Genomic DNA, 9,580 nt, shown 5'->3' with positions numbered 1-9,580 from the left:
CTCAGCTCCCGCCTCCTCCGCCTCCTCCTCCGCCCGCCTCCCGCCGCCGCGGCCGCCGCCTCCCGCCGCCTAGGCCGGCCCCGGCCCGCGCAGCGCCCCCTGCCGGTCGGCCGGACGCGGTGGCGGCGAAGAGCCTGGCGCGGGGCCGACCCTGGCGGCCTCCCTGGCGGCGGCGGCGGCGGCCGCGGCTGGAGCTCTAGGGAGGAAGCGGCTTCCTGGAGGGGGCGCACACTCCCCTGAGATCGCCCTTTACCTGACCTGAAGTCTTTTCTTGCCTCTCAGCCGAGGGAGTGGGGTACCTCTCTATCCTACCCTAGGGGGATGCCGGTCGCCTGAGGAGCCCCCAGCCCAGATCTCAGTGGTCCTCACCTTACACATTTCTTAACCCCACAAAGCCCCTAATCCCGAGGAACCCTGGACCCGTTTCCGCAAGAAGTTTCTTCCTTTCATCCATCCCCAGAAGTGCCCCGTTTAAACTCCTTCTGAGCCTCCCTCGCCCCTAACGCCTTGTCCCAGGCCTAACCCCAGGGGTCCCCTAGCCACCACCCCGGGGACCCAGCCCCTCCTCTCCAACTGCTTTCCTCTGCAGGCCTCGCCAATGCTTCCTGAACAGCTTTGCGCTCCTTGAGACCCTCATCTTTGTGGGGCGGGAGACGCTTCCTCCTTGGGTCACCCGATCCACCCGACTCTTTTCCTTTGAGCGGCGTGGAGACAGAGGTAAGGAGCGGAATGTGAGGAGGTCACAGGCTGTGTGTTTGGGCTTGGCCCAACTTCCCGTTGCCAGCAGCCGCTCCGGGTCGTTGTATGGACCCTTTCTGTAAGTGCTCGGTGAAGGGCGGTCTTGGAAGTCACGGTGGCCGAGTGGTTAAGGCGTTGGACTCGAAATCCAATGGGGTTTCCCCGCACAGGTTCGAATCCTGTTCGTGACGGGCGCTTTTTTTCCCCTTCAGGGTGTGTGTGAAGGAAACCTCTTGGCTTCCACGTGTCTTTCGTGCCATTCCCTTTCTGTATCGGAAACAGAAGCCAGAAGGTCTCACCCCTGGATTTGGGGGAAGAAAGGGGCTGAGGATGACCACAAGAAGCGTTTAATTATGTACAACTGTATTGGCTGCTAGGATACAAAGCACTTAGAGAATTCTGTAACTTCAGGTTTGCAAGCAGTTTCGACATGCCTTGTTTCATTCTTTCGGGAGGGCGTAGCAAAAGATTTGGTTCAAGAAGGGTTAAGTTTTGTTCGGGAATGTGAATGCTAGTTGTGCTTTTAATAGTCAAACTCCAGATAAAAAGGGCACCTCTGAATTTAATGACCAGACGTCACATCTTGTAGGTCTCTGTACCGTGAAGATCCTGGAAACAAGGCGTTCTCTCACAAGGATTTCCCTGAGGTGCTACGTCTCAGGGATCACAGAGCTTGTGGGGAATAATCTATTGAAACATCAACACTGCCAATCTGGCTGGAGCCAGAGTGTACGAAGATAACTCACTTTTTATCATGTGCTTATTATGTGCCAGGTAGTGTTCTAAATTCTCCGTGTTCCAAGTTCCTAGCTAGGGAATTGATCCTTCTCCAACCGTCCTGTACTCAACCTCAGCCGGTTCTTCCTCTTGCCAGTTTCTCACTGTGGGGAATATCTAGGATTCTTGTTGAGGATGTTCTCTTTGTATTTGATTTCTTGCACAGCCACATTCCCAAGAAGATTCCCCAGAGGGCAGGGATCCAAAGGTAATTCATAGAGTTTTTTACACATTTATTTTTTGGAGTTTCCCACCTTTCTGTCATTCTTATGCTGTCTCATGAGATATGCAAGCAGAGTTTCAAACTCTGTATGCAAACTCTGTTTGCATATGAGATATCTCATATCTATCTCATGCTGCTCTTTCCATTTATGCTGTTTTTTCCTTGCCACTGCCTCCCCCCACCATACCGCTATCCCCCCATACTTTCCATCCAGCATGTCTCTTTACCTGCTCTTTGAGGTTCTTGATTACAACAGCTAGAACCTATCAGTCTACTACTACCATCCATTAGGTTGTATTCAAGGCATCTCCTTTTATGTGCTTCTGCAAATTTTAATTAAAATAAAATAAGTTATATTTATTCTACCTCCTAAATAGTCTCAACTGTGTCTACTTTTCTCAGAAGTGAGTGCAGGCTGGACCCCCACCCCTTGCCGGAGCCTTCATGTGAGGACTGCATGTGTTGATGTATGTAATGCATCTACATTGTGATCTATCCACACTGATATTATCTAAAGCATCCACACTGGCCAGGGACCTTAAACCCTATCATGGTCCCTTTTTTTTTCTTCTCCCCATTCTTTCATATTCACTACATTTCATCCACTGGTATTCTTTTAGTTCCTGGTATAATATTTGTCTGTGTTCATGCTTTTCTCTGCCTGAAATCGTCTCTCATCCTCACTTTCTTCTCAGTCTCCATTAAATATTGGTTCTCCTGGGAAGTCTTCTCTAACCACTCGTCACTCACATATCCTATTCCCTTATCTTACTATGTGAAATCTTTCTTCCCTTGTAGAATATACACTCTTGGCACATTTAAGCCACTCCAAAAAAATCGTTTTGAGTATGTGGATTTTTTTTTAACGTGTACATATTTTAATCTTCACTCAGACTGGACTGCATGAGAGCTTCTTGAGAGTTAGGACTGTGTATTTTATTCTTTTTTGCACCTCCTCTATTAGGCCTTAGACATGGATGTGATTTAAAAAAAAAAGTACTGAATGAATATAATCTAATAGGTTCTGTACTGGGCTTCCTACCAAGTCCTGGTTTTGCGCATACTCTCAAATTTAATTATCTGAAGAGCCAAGATCAAAATTGACCAGCAGAGGGCAGCAGACAACTATGTTGTGAGGAGAAGAGGCCTCATGGTTTACAAAATGGAGGATCTGGATCCAGAATAAGCTGGTTGAGGTTGTTTGGTACCTCAGATACTACTTTCCATTCTCAAATGCTTCCCTTGTAGTGTTGGAGGTGAGAGGCCAAGACTTTGAACTGTCATGCACAAGAGAGAATTTCAAAATTTTACCATCCCCATTGCCCATCACAATTTCTTCACCCTTCCATCCCAACAAATCTTATCTTTCTGTCCTTCTGTTTTGTGTTTCATAATCCCTTTCTCACTATTCTTACATATTTATTATATTCTACCCCCTGGAATTCTTTAGTTTCTGATTCAATATTTGGCCTTGCTCTTCTGCCCTGAAGTTACTTCTGCACCTTGGCTTGCAAGCCCCACTCATTTCAACCTCCTAAAGAACCTTCCATGAATAGCCTTTCATAACAGATTAAAATTCTCCTACTCTACTCATTCAATCCTTCATTAATTCAGGACAAACAAAACAATGACTTCACTTGACACTTCCAAATCGCCATGTTGTTTTCTACTTTTTTTTGTTTTAAAATCTATACCTTCTGCCTCTAGCTCCATGCTATCTTTAATACCCTGTGGTAGAAAACTTTGCTATGTTTGAAGCCATTGATTTCTTACTGGGCTTGAGAGACACTGTACATTCTTGCTTTTCTCTTAGAACACTATTTCTCCATCTCATCTATTTTCTCCCTTCTTCTGTGAAGTTCTACAAAAGCTTTGCTCTTCTCCTCCCAAGCCACAAACCCCAAACTACTATTCCAAGCATGAACTTTCAGCCACACCATGGTCCTATATCTCAAGCTGCCTTGGTGTTTAGTCGCTAAGTTATGTCTGACTCTTTTGTGACCCCAAGGACTGTAGCCTGCCAGGCTCCTCTGTCCATGGGATTTCCCAGGCAAGAGTACTGGAGTGGGTTGCCATTTCCTTCTCTAGGGGTCTTTCCAACCTGAGGTTTCTGGTTGGAACCTGCATCTCTTGCTTGACAGGCAGATTCTTTACTGCTGAGTCACCAGGAAAGCCCCATATCTCTAGCTGCCTATATCTCTGCATAGCTGACCTAATGTCACCTAAAACACAAAACTTCTTCCTTCCCTGAATCACATTTTCAACTTTTTTCATTTGTTAATACTTTCTCTCAATTCTATCTAGTTTCCAACCTTAAGAATCATCAGACATTTTCTTTTCTGCCATATCCATCATTCATCAATCATTGCTTCCTCCATCATATCACCTATTTCACGCTGTTACAGTGGCCTTCCAGGTGCCCCAGTTTCGCCACTTAAACATCTCTGAAACACTGCTTTCATCAAATTAATCTCATCTAGGAATTTCAGTGCCCCATCTGTTCAAACACATTCTCCTATTATCAGTATGCCCTGCCTAAACCACCCATTTTTTTAATCCTTGTGTCCTTCCAGTAAGATAGCCCCAATCTAAATGGGTTGGACGTCTAAGTCACTGCCTCATTCCTTCTTTCTCTTGTGAAGTTCCTTCTGTCTCCTCACCTTAAAACCAATGACTAGCTAATTCTACCCTATACTGATTTTTTTTTTAAGCTGCAGATTCTTAGATCTTAATCAAATTTGCTTTTATGTGACTAAAAAGCTAATGTGGGGAAATCAAACATGCAGGAACTTATCTCCTTCCAATTTGTCAACTTGTTCCAGATGTTACAAGGCTTGGATCTCTGTAGTTTATCCAGTAACGCAAATAATTAGAGGACCCGAGCCAAAATGATCTCAACCTACACTTATTTCAGGAATGCTATCATTGCACAGAACATTTCTGGAGCTCCTTCATGGCTAGGTTATGGGCCACATTTAAATGATTGATTACTTCAAAATTACTTTAAAAAAAAAAAGCTGAAGCATTAGCCACTTTTATCATGCATCTTATTTTCCAGATTTTGTTCCAGATTACTTCTGGAATTCCCTAAGGTCGAATTCTTAGCCTTATGGAGAAGGCAATGGCAACCCACTCCAGTACTCTTGCCTGGAAAATTCCATGGGTGGAGGAGCCTGGGAGGCTGCCGTCTATGGGGTTGCAGAGTCCGACACGACTGAAGTGACTTAGCAGCAGCAGCAGCAGCAGCAGCAATGTCTGTTGAAAAACTAAAAGCTGAGTCACATAGTTAATTTTAAGGCTTCAGAATCTATGACAATATCTGTGCACAAAAACAGTCTGTCATAGAGACAGTCCCTTTTGAGGAGTGGGTAGTTTGAGCCCTCATTAAAGCTACGGGTAGAACTGTAAACCAACTGTCTTGTGTTTCCTGAGTTAGCTTACATGGATGTCTTTTAATAATGTCATTAGCCTTTTCAACTTTTTCGAAAGATTGGCGTCTCAAGCAACAGTGTGATACTCTATTCCTAGAGCTTTTGACATCCCTTGAGTTATAGCAGCTTTAAAGACGGAGCCATTGTCACTCTGAACTTTAGAGTTTAAGATCCCACTTACATCATGAGAAGTCAGTACAGTAAAATTTCACCCATTAGTAAACTTATGAGCTATAGGCATTAGTAAAACAATAGCAACAATTACCCTTAAGCAATGTGGCCATAGCCTTTTTTCAGTAACAAACTAAACTCTGATCCTGTGGACAAGCTCAAAGTTGGAGCCTGTAAGAGAGCAGTTTGAAGAGCCTTAAAAGCCGTTTGTGTCTCTGGGGACCAAACCAGCTTGTCGGTTTGGGCCTACTGAGTCTCAGTTAAAAGTTTATATAAAGGCTGGGCAAATTTCCCATAACTTGGAGTCCAAATGCAGCAATAGCTTGTAATGCTCAAGAATCCTCTCAATTGTCTAAAGTCATATTTGGCTCATTTAGGAATAAAGTATAAGGATTAGACACACACACACACACACAAAAAAGAATTCTTAGCCTTCTGTTCTCTCCTTTAGTGGCTGCTATCATTCCTGGAATTTCTTGATAATTCCCAAATCCACATCTTTAACCCTAACTTCTTGCTCTTAAGCTGTAGACCCACATTTCTGTTTTCTAGCCAACCCCCTCTATGGGGAAGCACTTCCAACCCATTTTTCCCCAAATGAGCTCATTACTTCATTCTTCAAACCTGCTCATCATCTTCTCCTCGCTATTCAGGTTAATGACATGTCCTCTCACTCACAGACTAGAAACCTCAGTCTTTATCTGTGACTCACCTTTAATTAAGTGTCCCTTTTTATGTGCACTGGTTAGCAACTCAGGCTCTGGAATGAATTCTGGGTTCAAATCCTAGTTCTGATTTTTAAAAAATAAATTTGGCCACAACCCACAGCATGTGGGATCTTAGTTCCCTGACCAGGGATTGAACCCATGCCCCCTGCATTGGAAGGCTGATTCTTAACCACTGGACTGCCCGGGAAGTCCCCCAGTTCTGATTATTAGCTACATGAACTTTGTCCTTTGTCTCAGTTTCCCCACATAGAAAGTGATGATGATAATAATCTTTTTATAAAACTGCTGGGATGACTAGATGCTTAATATTTAGCTCATGACTCACAATACATGCTCAATCTGACTGTTAGTCCCTTTCCTCACTGCCAATATCTGATCCTATTTGGAACTCAGCTCTAGTGATTCCTGGAAAGACTTCCCTCCTGCATCCCACCAGGGTAGGGTAGGGAGTTGACCCCTTTCCTCCTCATTGTCCCACTGCATTAAACATACATATTAGCAGTATGCTATTCTGTATTTCCCATTATTTGTTCAAGTGTATGTCACCCAAGCTTCAAATTCCTTTCAAGGAATATACAATTATTTGTATATCTCAAATGCCCAGAACCCAGTCTAGCACTTGATACTTATGCTATAAATTTTGGCTGAGTGAATCCAGTCAGTTACCAAGGTCAGTTAACCTGTTGATTTTTCTCCCCTCCTCTGTCCTCTTTCCTGGTCATTTCAAGCTCTAATCCTCTCATGTGAATTAGTGCAAAGCTTACTAATGTTATCATCCAATTTTCATTGTTTTTCTATCATCACTAGAACCATGAATTACAAGTCACGTCTCTTCTCAAGAACTTATCTGTAAAACTAATGTCCAAATTCCCTGCCATATCAATGCTTTCCAGGAATCAGCCCCAAATTATTTTTAGTCTTCCATTACTTCTTTCAACAAACTCTATGCTTCAGATCACATTCCTCCTTCTTCAATATATCCTTCACTTCCAATTGTTTTTATTCATGCTATTATTTCAGCCTAAAACAGAGGTTGAAAACTGGTGAACCATGTTTTTTTTGGCCCACATTTTAAAAATTGAGCCAACATTTAAAAGTTGTGATATTTAGCATAAACATTAGGATGTCCACAAGTTTTTGAAAAAAGTCAGGAGCAGTGTTGGGTCTCTATTCTTGTATAGCAGTAACCAATCAGATCTGTACTGCCAGCTGCCCCTTCTCTCAGGGCACATATTTGTCACCTAGCCAGCTTCAAAAACCTCTCAATGATGAAAGTGTACAGTGAAGAGATCAGGGTAATAGTGGGACAACTGGGCCTATGTTCTAATGTTACACAACATAAAGAACATCTCCCCTGAGATGTCTTTTATTCCCAGAACTGGTTAACTTCCCTCTGACTCCAGGGAATTCCCTGGTAGGGCTCTGACTCCACACTTTCACAGCTGAGGGCCTGGGTTCAATCTCAGGTTGGGGAACTAAGATCCCACAAGCCACATGGCATGACAAAAAAAAAAAAGAATCTGACTCTAGATCTAATCTTGTTTAGGAAAAATAGCGGTTTGAAGAATAAGTTAAAGGACATTGTCAAGAAGGAGTCAAATTCAAAAGACCACTCTCTGGACAACTGACCCTATTCTCTTCAACAAATTAATGTTACCAAAAAGAGGTTGTTTAAGGAATCCAGACAGAGTTAAAACACATAACCTGGTATAACCACATGGTTCCTGGATTGGATCCAGGTTGGAGAGTAATCAGCTCTAAAAGTATTTTTCTTAGGACAATTGGGGAACTGCGAATATAAGTTTGTATTAGATTAAGGATACATTGTTAATTTTAAGCATTTGTTATTTTGACAATGCAGAAAAATTCTGATTTTTCAAAGGCATATACTAAAAAAAAACAAAACAAAAACAAAAAATTAAAACAAGCAACGCTCTTTACTTCCCTGCCCGTTCTCCTGACCTTAAAATAGGTTGGCACATTTTCTATAAAGGACAAAGTAGCACACATTTTAGGTTTTGCCATAGTTCTATGGCAGGTACTCAGCTCTACTGCTGTAATCTGAAAGCAGCCAGAGACAATATACATAAATACAAATGGGCATGGCTCTGTTCCAGTACAACTTTTTTTTCCAAAATCAGGCAGCAAGATACAAGTTGTAGTTTGCCAACCTCTGATCTAGAATAATATACCACGTCCTAACCTCTGATGTAGAACAAGATACCATGTCTCCCGGAAAAGTCTTTCCTGGAACCCAGGGCTTTATCTTCACTCTGCTCACATACTGCTTGTGGCAAGATCCACTTCCCACATTTATGATGTCTTATTATATACTCTGATGCTGGGAAAGATTGAAGGCAGGAGGAGTAGAGGACGACAGAAGATGAGATGGTTGGATGGCACCACCAACTCGATGGACATGAATTTGAACAAGCTCCAGGAGTTGGTGATGGATGGGGAAGCCTGGCGTGCTGCAGTCCATGGGGTTGCAGAGTTGGACATGACTGAGCAACTGAACTGAACTGATTGAACATTTATCTCCATCGGGGAGTAACTTCTGTGAAGGTAGGTGCCATTTTGCTATATGAACCACCAGCCCCAGCCCCACCCTAGTTGAGTTCTTGCAAAATAGACATTCAGTGAGTATTGTTTCCAAAAACCAGGCCTACCCTAAAAGATTTGGCATCATTCATAACATTCAAAAGAATGAACAGCAGGTTCTAAACATAATTTTCGGGTGCCATTGCCTTCTCCAAACATTATTTTAAAGAAACTTAAAAAAAGCACTACTGTCACTAGAGCATATATGTTGCCACTCGTGGTCTATACCATGATGTGTTTATCAGCATCTTCTAATCAGATCTTGTGTATATGAAAGTGTAGTAGATTCCATGTGCACAGGAGTGTTCTTATGCTTTTTTTTGCCCCTCTAAAGTGTCTAGAGTACTATTAGATTTATATTAGGTGCACAGTAAATGCTCAACAAATTTAAAATACAGTACTGTGGTAAAAGATTTTTTTTCTCATGATAGGGAAAGTGGCAGTAAACGCCTACAGAAGGGTTTATCGGGTTTGACAATCACAGCAGGCAGTCGTTCCAGGTTCCTTTCCTCATGTTTACTTTTTTGGTTAGGTGGAGGTTTCTCTGCCTGCCATGGAATCCCAGATTCCAAAGCAAAGGTGTTTGTGGGACAAGGGGAAAGGTACTTGCATATGGTCTACAGAAAGTGTCCCCAAATCCCAGAGCACCTTGGGAAGACATGGATTTGCAGCAAAGGAAAACTCTGAAAATAACACAGTCCAGATCACTAGCAAGAGCGCTTCAGCTCTACAGAACAGGAGACAGGAGGGAAGGGCGTAGGAGGGTACATTCCTTCCACACAGACCTCCTAAAACAGAGGTCAGCCCAAAGACAAGAGTTGGTTACAGAGCAAGGAAGAAGTCAGGGAATTAAGGTAGAGAAAGGCCAAAGCAGAGGAGAACCTCCAGGAGGGGAGTGATATGAATTAAGA

At 43.0% G+C, this 9,580-nt stretch overlaps 1 long non-coding RNA gene and 1 other non-coding gene across 2 annotated transcripts; both read left to right on the top strand.

Annotated features, from left to right (window-relative positions):
* The first annotated feature begins 111 nt into the window (after nt 1-111).
* Nucleotides 112-2,112, top strand: LOC147372057 (uncharacterized). The gene is made up of 3 exons (XR_015163923.1): nt 112-295; nt 590-717; nt 951-2,112. It is a non-coding gene; the product is annotated as an uncharacterized LOC147372057 (long non-coding RNA).
* On the top strand, nt 848-929 carry TRNAS-CGA (transfer RNA serine (anticodon CGA)). The gene has a single exon. It is a non-coding gene; the product is annotated as a tRNA-Ser (tRNA).
* Nucleotides 2,113-9,580: the final 7,468 nt, after the last annotated feature.

The sequence above is a fragment of the Bos grunniens genome, chromosome 5, assembly GCF_055505025.1.
Source record: "Bos grunniens cultivar Pamir isolate PY7600 chromosome 5, Bosgru_T2T1.0, whole genome shotgun sequence".
Taxonomy (NCBI): Eukaryota; Metazoa; Chordata; class Mammalia; order Artiodactyla; family Bovidae; genus Bos; species Bos grunniens.
Note: the sequence above shows the minus strand (reverse complement) of the source record. Positions and strands in the feature narration are given on the sequence as shown.